The sequence below is a fragment of the Heteronotia binoei genome, chromosome 4, assembly GCF_032191835.1.
Source record: "Heteronotia binoei isolate CCM8104 ecotype False Entrance Well chromosome 4, APGP_CSIRO_Hbin_v1, whole genome shotgun sequence".
Taxonomy (NCBI): domain Eukaryota; kingdom Metazoa; phylum Chordata; class Lepidosauria; order Squamata; family Gekkonidae; genus Heteronotia; species Heteronotia binoei.
In genome coordinates, this window is record NC_083226.1 from 92,909,180 (window position 1) to 92,920,156 (window position 10,977).

The window sequence follows — 10,977 nt, forward strand, 5'->3', positions numbered from 1 at the left end:
CATCTAGTCCAACCCCCCACACAATGCAGGAAATCCACACGTACCTCCCAACCACACACTCACATTTGGTGTCCTCCCATCCAAGAACTGACTATAACCAACCCTTCTTAGCTGCTAAAATGAGATGCGCTGCAGCTAAGCAGGGCTACTGTGGCTGCTCCACAGTAATAACAACGGATCAAATAAGAGCTTGTGTTGTTAGTACTACTGTTTTTCTATATACAACTGCACAGTGACAACTGGGCTGGGCATGGTGAACAGTGATCGATCTTGCAGCCACCTGAGCAGTCAGCCCAGGTTAGGAACTCTGCTTGATAAACTCAGACCAAATACCAAGGCCATTTCATAGCACCTCCCAAGAATAAAATGAACTAGCTATTAACCATGTATTTTAACCACAACCTTCCACCCTTCCCCCAAGAAGCTCAAGGTGCCCTACCAAGTTCTCCTTTCTCACCTCCATTTTTATCTTCACAACGACCCTGTAAGGTAGGGCTATGCTGAAAAATGTGTAACTGCAGATCATCCAGCAGAGGTTTCACAGCTGAATGGGGGTTTGGGTCTCTTTATTCTTCATCTATGCCACATTCGCTCTGCATTCCTAGCTAGAATTATGATGGAAATAAGTAACCTTCTTTCTGGAGACATGATTGCAGAAGAGCTGTGCTTGCAAATGCAGGACTGCTTGACTATAGAGTAAAATACTACCTAGTCCCAAGAATCAGTGCAACATGTTTATTGTGGAAGTCATTGTCAAAATACTGCACAAAACCAAGCATTCTCTTACATCAGCTGCATCACTGCTGTCATCTGGCAGAAAGCAGTAAGGACTCTGCCCTCCCAAGCCTTGCAGGAGTCAACACATCCTCACTTCATCCTCCACCTGCTTTTAAAAATACATTAATTTTTTATAGCTGCTGTGCTTTGCTTTAAACAAATTCTAGAGTGGTTCTAGCCATTATCGTTATTTTTGACTATATGATCACACAAATAACAGGATGAATGCTATACTTCAATATGGGAACTAAATTCAAATCCCAAAACTGTGAAGCTTGCTGCCTACAGGCAAGTCACTATCTTTCAGTCTAACATTACCGCACCAGGTCCTAGCAAGGCTGCATCACTGCTCTGGATTCCTTGCAGGAATAGTAGAATACAAATTTGGTGAATACAGTTCCATAATTTGTGTTATGTGCAAACAACTGCATATAAACCAAAATCGCACAACTACTAAAGGACAACATTCAAACTTATTGATTTCACACACCAAATAAACTTTGCTAACTATTAGCAAAGGAGAAGGATCAATTCTCACCGTGCAATCAGAGCCAGGTAAAAATTTCATCCATAACCCCTTTTGTAACATCTAGGCCATCCTTTACTATATATATACACACACCCGCACCCACTCCTATGCATCCTCACCTGGCAGTAAATATCTGTGTTAATCCATGAAGTTGCTCCCAGCTGTTTATAGAATTTTTGCTTAAGTTACAATGATCCACACAACAGTCACCTCAAGGTTAAACTACTGTAACGCCCTCTACATGTGGCTGCCCCGTGCCAAACCTGGAAACTGCAGCTAGTGCAGAATGCGGCGGCCAGACTGTTAATGGGACTCCCTAAGTGGGAGCACATACAGCCTAGGCTGCGGGAACTGCACTGGCTGCCAATTGTGTACCGGATTCATTACAAGGTGCTGGTTATTACCTTTAAAGCCCTATATGGCCGAGGACCTGCCTACCTTAGGGACTGTCTCTCCCCATATGTTCCCCAGAGAGTACTGAGATCTAGCTCGCAAAATCTCCTGAAAATCCCCGGGCCAAAGGAGGCAAAATTAAAAATGACAGGGGAGAGGGCCTTCTCGGCTACAGCTCCCCACTGGTAGAACCAGTTACCAGAAGAGGTACGGGCCTTGCGGGACCTTAACCAGTTCCGCTGGGCCTGCAAGACCATCCTCTTCCAGCTGGCTTTTTAATGTGGAATTATTGTACCATTGTCATCCAAAGCTATGTTACACTAAGATCGTACCACCAAATTAATCTGTGGTTTTAAACTGTTGTTTTAATTGATGGTTTTAATGTAACTGTATATTGAATTGAGGAATAACTGTTATATAATTGGGGTGTTTTATTATTGTACCATTGTAATGTCGTATTTTATGTTATGTAAGCCACCTTGAGCCTGCTTCGGCGGGGAGGCCGGGATATAAATAAAAAATTATTATTATTATTAATGACAGAAAAAAGGCCCAGATTTGTTTGAACACTCTTCCGAAAAATTTAGTATAGGTGACATAAGTTAATAGAAATGGCGTCAAAAGTGAGCATAAGATGTTCATTCTTGTCATATATACCATTTTTCAAATTTTCCTAAGATATACTATAGGGTTAACATTCAGTCAATAATGCGTGAACTGTGATATCGTCTATTAAAGTCTATTAAAATGAACTCCATTTCTATATGGTAATTTCGATTGCTTTCACATGCAATGGAATACTACCACTATTAGAAACAAAAAGTGAACATGATTTTATCACACAGCCCAAACAAAGATATAAAACCTTTTAAAATAGTAGTTCATCAAAGTCTACCATGTATGAAAGATGTCATTATCCACTGATGTCTGCATCACAACTAAGGCCACTCTGTATCATCACTGTACCCTGCAGTGCCCAGCCATTGTGTAACAACCCTGGGAGAATCTCTTCAAAATCATGAACTGGTACAGATACAGAAGAGCCATACTTATTAACTTCCAATAAATGCTATGTACTAATGCAGTTCACACGGTTTACAAGCACTAATGTGCAGCATCTTTAATGCAGAATATGGCACGCATAAGCAGGTTTGAAGACCAAACCCACTTCCCTCCTTCAGAGGCAAGATTTTCCCTCTATTTTTCTCCCCCTTTCTGACTGAGCAGCCCTATTTATTGATTTTCTTCCTTCTGAAGAATTATGGCTGTCCCACCCAGTCATGGTATGAAATTTTGCTACTGGCTCAGCCCAGGAACTAGAGGGAACGGACAAGGTCTCCCCCTTTAACTTAAACCACTGACATTGCACTCAAGGCTTTTTTAAAGTTCAAAAATAACACAATATTTTATTCACCATAGAAGGGAAAGATCAGGTAAAATCAGAGGTAAAATTTCTGAGGCAAATCAATATAGGCACAGACTACAGTTCATATGTTTCAAGCAAATGAGAGTTTCTTAAGCTTTTCACAATGACTTGCAATCTTTAAAATGAGAGGCTTTTGTTTCAGAGTTTCCACCTGTGTTAACCTGCTCTCAGCAAGGGCTAAGCACAAACCCTTTCAGTACTAAACCCTTCTCTGTCAGGGCTAGACTCAGACTCATCAGTCCTAGACTCTTCTCAGTAAGGTCTGAATTGAGACTGCTCTCTCCTAGGCATTCAGCTCTCTAGTCCTTCTCTGCTCAACTAATGTCTAACAAATTCCTTGGAGCAGCCTGTCACAAAGATGATATTGGATTTATATCCCGCCCTCTACTTCGAATCTCAGAGTGGCTCACAATCTCCTTTATCTTCCTCCCCCACAACAGACACCCTGTGAGGTGGGTGGGACTGAGAGGACTCTCACAGCAGCTGCCTTTTCAGGGACAACCTCTGCCAGAGCTATGGCTGACTCAAGGCCATTCCAGCAGATGCAATTGGAGGAGTGGGGAATCAAACCCAGTTCCAGATAAAGAGTCCGCACACTTAACCACTACACCAAACTGGCTCTCTGGCTTTGTGAGGAATTAACCCCTCACAGTCCATTACGTGTTCATACAGCACTTATGCAGTCTGTCACAGCAGGTAAATCAGAGTAATAAGTTTTGAACATATGAAGCTGCCTTATACTGAATCAGACCTTTGGTCCATCAAAGTCAGTATTGTCTTCTCAGACTGGCAGCGGCTCTCCAGGGTCTCAAGCTGAGGTTTTTCATACCTATTTGCCTGGACCCTTTTTTGCAGATGCCAGGGATTGAACCTGGGACCTTCTGCTTCCCAAGCAGATGCTCTACCACTGAGCCACCGTCCCTCCCCTCCCAGTTTTGGCTGTACCAGTTATGTGCTCTGCTCAAATAGGTAGGAATGCACTTAGCTTGCATTTCCAGTTTGGTGTAGTGGTTCTGAGCTCCAGTTTGGTGCAGCCAGTTCAGAATACTGATTCCAGTTCAGTGCAGAGAGCCAGTTTGGTGTAGTGGTTAAGAGTGACAGACTATAAAATGGAGAACGGGATTTGATTCCCCTCTCCTCCACATGCACCACCTGGGTGCTCTTGGGTCAGTCACAGTTCTCTTAGCACTCTATTCTCAAGAGCAGTTCTCTCAGAGCTTTTTCAGCCCTACCTACCTCACAGGGTGTCCGTTGTGGGGAGAGGAAGGGAAGGAGATTGTAAGCCACTTTGAGACTCAAGTGAAGGGCGAGATATAAAACTAATTCTTCTTCTTCCTCTTCTCTTCTCTCTCCCCTCACCCCCAAGTTTAGGTTATCTATCCTGTCAAAACACTGTTGGCGCTAAACACACAAACTAAGTAAAGCATAAGGATCTGTATATGTAGACACAGAGAACTGGATGCATTCATGAGATATAGCTACCAACAAGGCTATTAGACTGTTATCTTGAAAAAGAATAAGAATATTTTATCTACTGTCCACCATTTGTGATATCACATATAAACTTTCATTCTTTTTTAAACTTTCATTCCTAAACAACATTCAGCTAACAGCCCAACTATATGTAACACTTGAGGAAATGTGATTCAATGTATCTGAAGAAGTGTGCATCTACACATGCTAAGTCTCTCAGTTCTTGCTTACACCCAAAACTGAACTCTGTTGGTCTTGGAAGTACCACTGGAATCAAACTTAATTCTCACATCTGTTTGTTAATTCTTGCATTTGTATGCTAATTCGCTGCCATTCAGTTTTTACCAACTGCTTTAATCCAGTCTCAGCTATACTTATCACTCAGTTACTCATACATCTTGACTCTAACTATCCCTTTCTGGAAACTAACCCCCCACCCTCTCTCTACCTATATGTAAGGCTTGAAGGAAACTATTATAATGTATTTGAAGAACTGTGCATGCAGACTAAAGCGTATTCCCAGAATTAAACTTTGTTGGTCTTACAAGTTATGTCTTTCGCCTGCCCCAACAGCGTCAACTGCCATCCATCCGCACCAAGTTGGAGACCTATACAGGAGCAGAGGGAAAAATCAAATGATGCCATCAATAGTTATTATTGTATTTACTGATGTGATTTTAGTATTGTTTTATTATGTTGTTATGCACTGACCAGTTATTTTAGAAGCGATTTGTATTTAACCCTTGTTGTAACCTGCCCTGAGACTCCTTGAGGGGCAGGGTGGGCTAGAAACCCAATAAAATAAAAATTTAAAAAATAAAGGCGCCACTGGACTCAAACTTTGTTCTATTCTTTAGTACCTTTTTTCAAACAGTTAAGGACTTTCCTGAACATGGTAACAAAGCACAAATAGGATGGATTATGGTAAGATGTTAAACGTATATAACACTATAACTTTCAGAGCATTATTCTTATATATGCTTTATCACAACTTAATATAGCATTACAGGAACAGTTCAGAAGCCTCATTAAGTTTTTAGCACAAATGTTTTAAGAACTTTAAGAAAACTGTTGTATGGCTGATTAAAAATATTTTAATATGTGAAAAATCTTTGTTTATGCAGCACAGGCTTAAAATATAAACACTTTATTTAAATCATACATAAATTAGGAGGTTCAAAAATAGTCCAGCCAGAATCTGTATCAGACCTGATTTGCTTTTCAAATATGAAGAAAATTAGGGAAGAAGACAACATTTGGTAAAGAGTTATTATTACAAAAATGACATGACCAAGAAATACTTAAGTTTTCTGCAAATAGGGAACTCAGTGCAAAACTTAGTCTTACTGTTAGTATATTCCAAATGAGCTTTCTGAAGCAGCATGCTTTTTAGAATACTTTTACCCATTACTTTTTAGACCTCAAAACATACACAATCTGTTTTAGTGGCAGATTCAAGGCAGTTTTATTATTAGCTGTATTAATCATTTTAATTTTAGAAATGTAAAGGTGTTGCTGCCTGAGTACAGGTGTGTTATTTTGGATTACCTAGGTTCCCATAGTTCCTTGACACATTATATACTATAATTACAAAACAACTTATACCATTGTTTTAAAGACTTGATACCCTTTAATCTTTCTCTCTTTTACTCAAGATAATCATCTACAATTTAGAAGGGGGAAAGAACTCATTCACACTGTTAGATAGTGGTGTATGCAAAACAACTTACAACACAGTAAAAAGCAGGCATAGCTCTTAAGAGCATTAATTCTTACAAACTATTTAGAGGGAAAGTCAAGCAAAACATTCATATTTAAAGCACACAATATGAGTTCACAAGTAATTCTCTCTTACTTGACTTTACAATATACAAGCAGCTTAGTTAATTCTTCAAGTAGGCCTCCAGAAGAGATCACAAGTTTGGTTTGTAATGCTACAGTCAATTATTTGCAGCTTTAAAAAAACAACAGCTTTTAAGAAAGAGCTATACATCTTTACAGGAAGTTGGCTCCAACTATGAAAAAGGGAATCCAAACTGGCCACCCTAACTTTTGTATCCAGGGTCACTGAGAAGGAGAAGACTACATACAACCACATTGCATCGTTCACACTTGTGTTATGTTATCAAGATAATAAATCCTCTGTGATGAGCCTAGATCCAGAGGAGCCTAGTTCCTCATAGGAAGGGCATCAGACTGCTGATTCTCTCCTGCTTTCTGGTTGGAGGAGCCAAACCATGAACCTTGCCATCACCCCTACCTGGCATTCCATTCAACACCCCTCCTCGAGCCGATGGGCAAATTAGTGTGTACAACTGCTATTCTCCAATATTATGTACATACGCACGATGACCACCACCACACCCAAAAAAACCTCAACACACTCCCGCAGACAATACAAAACAGACTAATGACTGTGAGCACTCCTGTCGTTTGTTCCCACCCTAAGACAAATCTGGAGCTTCCGTTTACGTTACATGCCTGGGAACCTAACCTAGCCTTCCTTTCTCTCCCCCCTCCTTCCAAACAAACGCACATTAGCTTACCCCGGCCACCGGCAAAACACAAGCCATCTTTTCCCCTCACACAAGCAACAACCTACTGGGCAGGGCCCCAATCCCTACTCCTCCCCCATACACATTTTTACCGTAGTGCACCCTTCAAAAGACACCCTCTTCTTCCCCCTGCCCACAAGAACGCGCGGCACCACCACCCCACATCCTCTCCGCGCCGCTGTGTAAGACGACCCTACCTTGGGGAACACAGCTGCCTCCGGCCCTGTCCTTTCCTCGAGGTGGCGGGGAGTAGCGCAGGTGCTTCTCGGGCGCGGGGGCAGCAGGGACCGGGGGAAGGGAAGGAGGAAGGTGGCGCGGCAGCTGCGGAGGGGGGAAGGGGAGGAGCCTCTGCTGTTCCTGGCCGGCGCAGGAAAGAAGGGACGACGGGGAGGGGGAAGCGCTCTCGGAGTGTACGTTCCGGCGACGGTAGGCAGACAGGCAACAACGGTGAGTCGTTGCTGCTGCTGCTGCTGATCCTCCCCTTTCCCGCCTGACGGCCTCGTCCCGCCCGCCTGCGGAAAGACAGACAAGGCCAGCCCTGAAGGAGGTGCCGCTCAGAAAGGAATCAGAAGTCGTCCCGATGGTGGCGGCGGCGATAGAGCAAGAAAGCGCCCTGCTGACCCATTCCCGGGCCTCGGCCAGCCTTACAACAACGGCTGCAGCAACTACTTGGGCAGGCATAGGGGGAGGGGCGGGGCCAGCCGACGGGGCGGAGAGGCAGCAGCGGATAAGCCGGCCATGAGGAAATTAACACTCAAATCAATGGGAGAAAGTGGGCAGGGCAGCGATGACTCACGCAAGGGGCGGTGGGTGGAGCTTTTAAACGCTTTAGGTATGGAGTGTGGGAAAATACGGCTAGGCGAGAAAGGGCAAAAGAAGGTTGGGAAGCTTTTGGAGCCCGCCCCTTTGCCTTGTTCTTTACGGAAGGACAGGAGACCTGAACAACCAGCGTTGAGGAAAGAAACCATACTTAAGCACAAGGAATAGACAATTCACGATAAGCTGGAGTGGGCGATGTTTGGCGAAAGGGGACCAATGAGAGGCGTGCTTGTAGCGTGGGAAAGGGTAGGCTGTGCAGGTTCGGTATGAATTATTCTTTCCTTGGCGAGTTGGGGGAGAGGGACTTGTTGGCTTTTTCTCTCGAACTGAAAAGGGCAGGCTGTTTACTGGGAAGCCAGTCCCACTTACTACAGCCCTCAAGGGACGTGTTGTCGTTTTCACGCCAAAGTGACATAGACTGTTCTGTGTTTATCTCTTAGCTGGACTGTATTTATTGCTTTTTAAAAGGTATGAGCGGTTTTATATGTAACTGTGATGTAACGGTGGGAGATGAGTTTACAATTATTTTTAAAATATATCCTAATATGAAAAGAAACCTTTCCCTGTACTTCAAATCAAGCAATCAGTAAAAGGCAAGAAGACTTCCCTTAAAAAGTGAAAGGTTTATTTTGTTAGATACTTACACCCAGGGCTGCCTTGTGTGTGGTTGGGACCAGACACTATCAGCACCTTGAGTAGAGGGCTCCCCCAAGTCATGAGGGAGAAAAATTGTTGGAAATCCAATGTAAATTTTAGTAGCATTACAGTAATAATATTGGAACGTCTATTATATTTTCAAGCTACTAAAAGGTCATTAACATTTTTAATATATTGTCTAATATTTAAGGGGGCCCACTTGCCATCGGGCAACTTGAAGTTCTGGCCTTTCCGCCCCTGGAAATCAGTGCAACTTTATATGAGTGCTGGTACTTTCCCCTCTCTCATCACTTATAACTCTCTTTCCACTGCTGGGGATCCAAAAAGGTTTCATAATTCTCCTCTTCTCCTTTTTATCCTTACAACAATCAGGTGAAGTAGAGTAGGCACTAGGGGTTGCCAGCTGGTCAGGAGGAAAACATCCTGTTTGGTTAACAGAAGTTTAGTGTGTGGAATTGGGTTGATGAAATTTTTTAATGGTATGGTGGCTGTAGATCAAACTGATGCTAGAGGGACCAGTTCAAAAAGTGGCAACCATATGTGCCAGGAAAAAGCTGCTTGAGTTTATTCTCCCACTGAAGTCAATGGGCTTAGAAGGGTGTAACTCTGCTTAAGATGGCCCTGCCTGTTAGCTTCCTTAGTAGAGTGGGGATTCAAACTTACATCAAGCCTTAAGAGATGCCTTTTAACTGTTGGACTATACTTTTGTGACTGAAGCCATCAAAAAAGAAATCTTCCCAAATGTATTTTCTTCCACTAGTACCGAATTATCACCCACCATCAGAATACAGTTCTGATTGCCCTATTTCAAAAAGGATATTGTAGTCCTAGATCAAAAGCAGCCAAAATGTTCCTGGTGTTGAAAGGCTAAGGAAAATTTAAACAGAAGTCACAATGAAGAAAAAAGACAACTAACTTGCAGTGGAGAAAGTTACCGTACTTGCGAACTTTTTCTCCCATTCCTTTATTAGAAAAATGGATGTCCAATAAGTCAGTACACAGAAGATTTGGACAGGACATAATGATGGCAGCTATTTTAATGGTTTTAAAAGGCAATTAGACAAATTCACAGAGGATAGGTCCATCAGTAGTGTGGTGAATAAATGGAACCTCCATGTTCAGAGACAGTGGCTTTCTAATAGTGGGATGGAGAGCAGCAACTGTTGGAGGCTTTAGCTTAGATATCCTGTTTTTATGCCTTGCAGGGCATTTGGTTAGCCATTGCATGAAACTGGATGCTGGATTAGATGGAGTGAACCATTTGTTTAATCCAATACTACTTGCTAGACAGTGTGTCCTGTTCAAATTAAGGGTATTTACTTCTGAGAAAACTTGCTTAGGATCATGCTGTTAGTTTCCCAGCATGAATACTCATGAGCAGATTCTCCCCCTCCCCAACTATTCCCAAAGGATGTTCATTGAAGCCTAGAGTAGGCTTGCCAGATGGCTGTCTTCTGGAACAATTGTCCTTCATTTCACAATAGCAAGTGTCACTTTGCCAGTTTTAAAATGGCTTGAATTTTGATGTCCCCCTTTATTTTTTGCTTTACACTCATTCTGCAGCAAATCAATGGGTATTATTATACATTCTTACATCAGGTTTTCTTTGTATTCAGTTATTAAGCAGAAGTTAAATAATAAATAAGAACCTTTCTAGCTTAAATTTTATTCTAAAGATTTAACATACCAACCCTAAATGTTGTGCTTTTATGTACTGATAGTGTGAAATAAAAATGTGGCCAATACAATCGTAACCTTTAGTTACACCTGCCAGGGAGATTACTGCTAAATTACTTCACTACTGGAACTCAGCATCTAATGCCTGTACAACCATTTTTGCAGTTGGATACCACCAGCACTAGGAGAGGGGAAGGGAGATGGCATTGAGGGTGTGGCAGATTCTTGGGCTTTGTGTGATTTCAGGGCTGGAAGAAGTGAAATAGACCAAGTCTTGGGAAACTACAAAATTTGTCAAGAAGGGTATGAATGCTTTATTGAGGTTATCCAGGGTTAAAACTATAGTCTGAGGTGATCCTGGCTGCAAGGTTGGCTGCTGTTGTTCTATCACTGGACCATGGAAGCAACTGACAAGAAAAGTGCTTAGGGCTCTTCCTGAAGCACACTCATATAATGTATAGGAGGAGGTTTGGATTGGATTCTCTAATGTTGTCCTGGCATTCCTGAGGTTGCTGTATGCTGATTGGTATATTTCTGCTTGGTTACCATGGAGGGCATAGTTGCACAATGTCATGACACATGGGTAGCAAAGGAGTTGCTAGGACACTGTGGGCATGATAGTTGTTGCTGTATCATTTATTTCTATTGTAACTGTTTTGCTTTCTACTTTG

The 10,977-nt window shown here is 42.4% G+C and overlaps 1 protein-coding gene across 7 annotated transcripts in view; it reads right to left on the minus strand.

Moving 5' to 3' along the window:
• The window catches only part of CSNK1G3 (casein kinase 1 gamma 3), a 133,343-nt gene extending 125,365 nt beyond the window's left edge, over positions 1-7,978 (minus strand). For 5 of the 7 annotated variants that reach the window (XM_060235540.1, XM_060235539.1, XM_060235538.1 and 2 more), the window contains exon 1: positions 7,351-7,739. The gene's annotated coding sequence lies outside the window, so the exon portion shown is untranslated. Of the gene's footprint in view, positions 1-5,143; positions 5,207-7,350 lie in introns of all 7 variants that reach the window. The other 2 variants (XM_060235537.1, XM_060235534.1) reach the window with 2 other exon arrangements.
• Between the last annotated feature and the right edge of the window lie 2,999 nt (positions 7,979-10,977).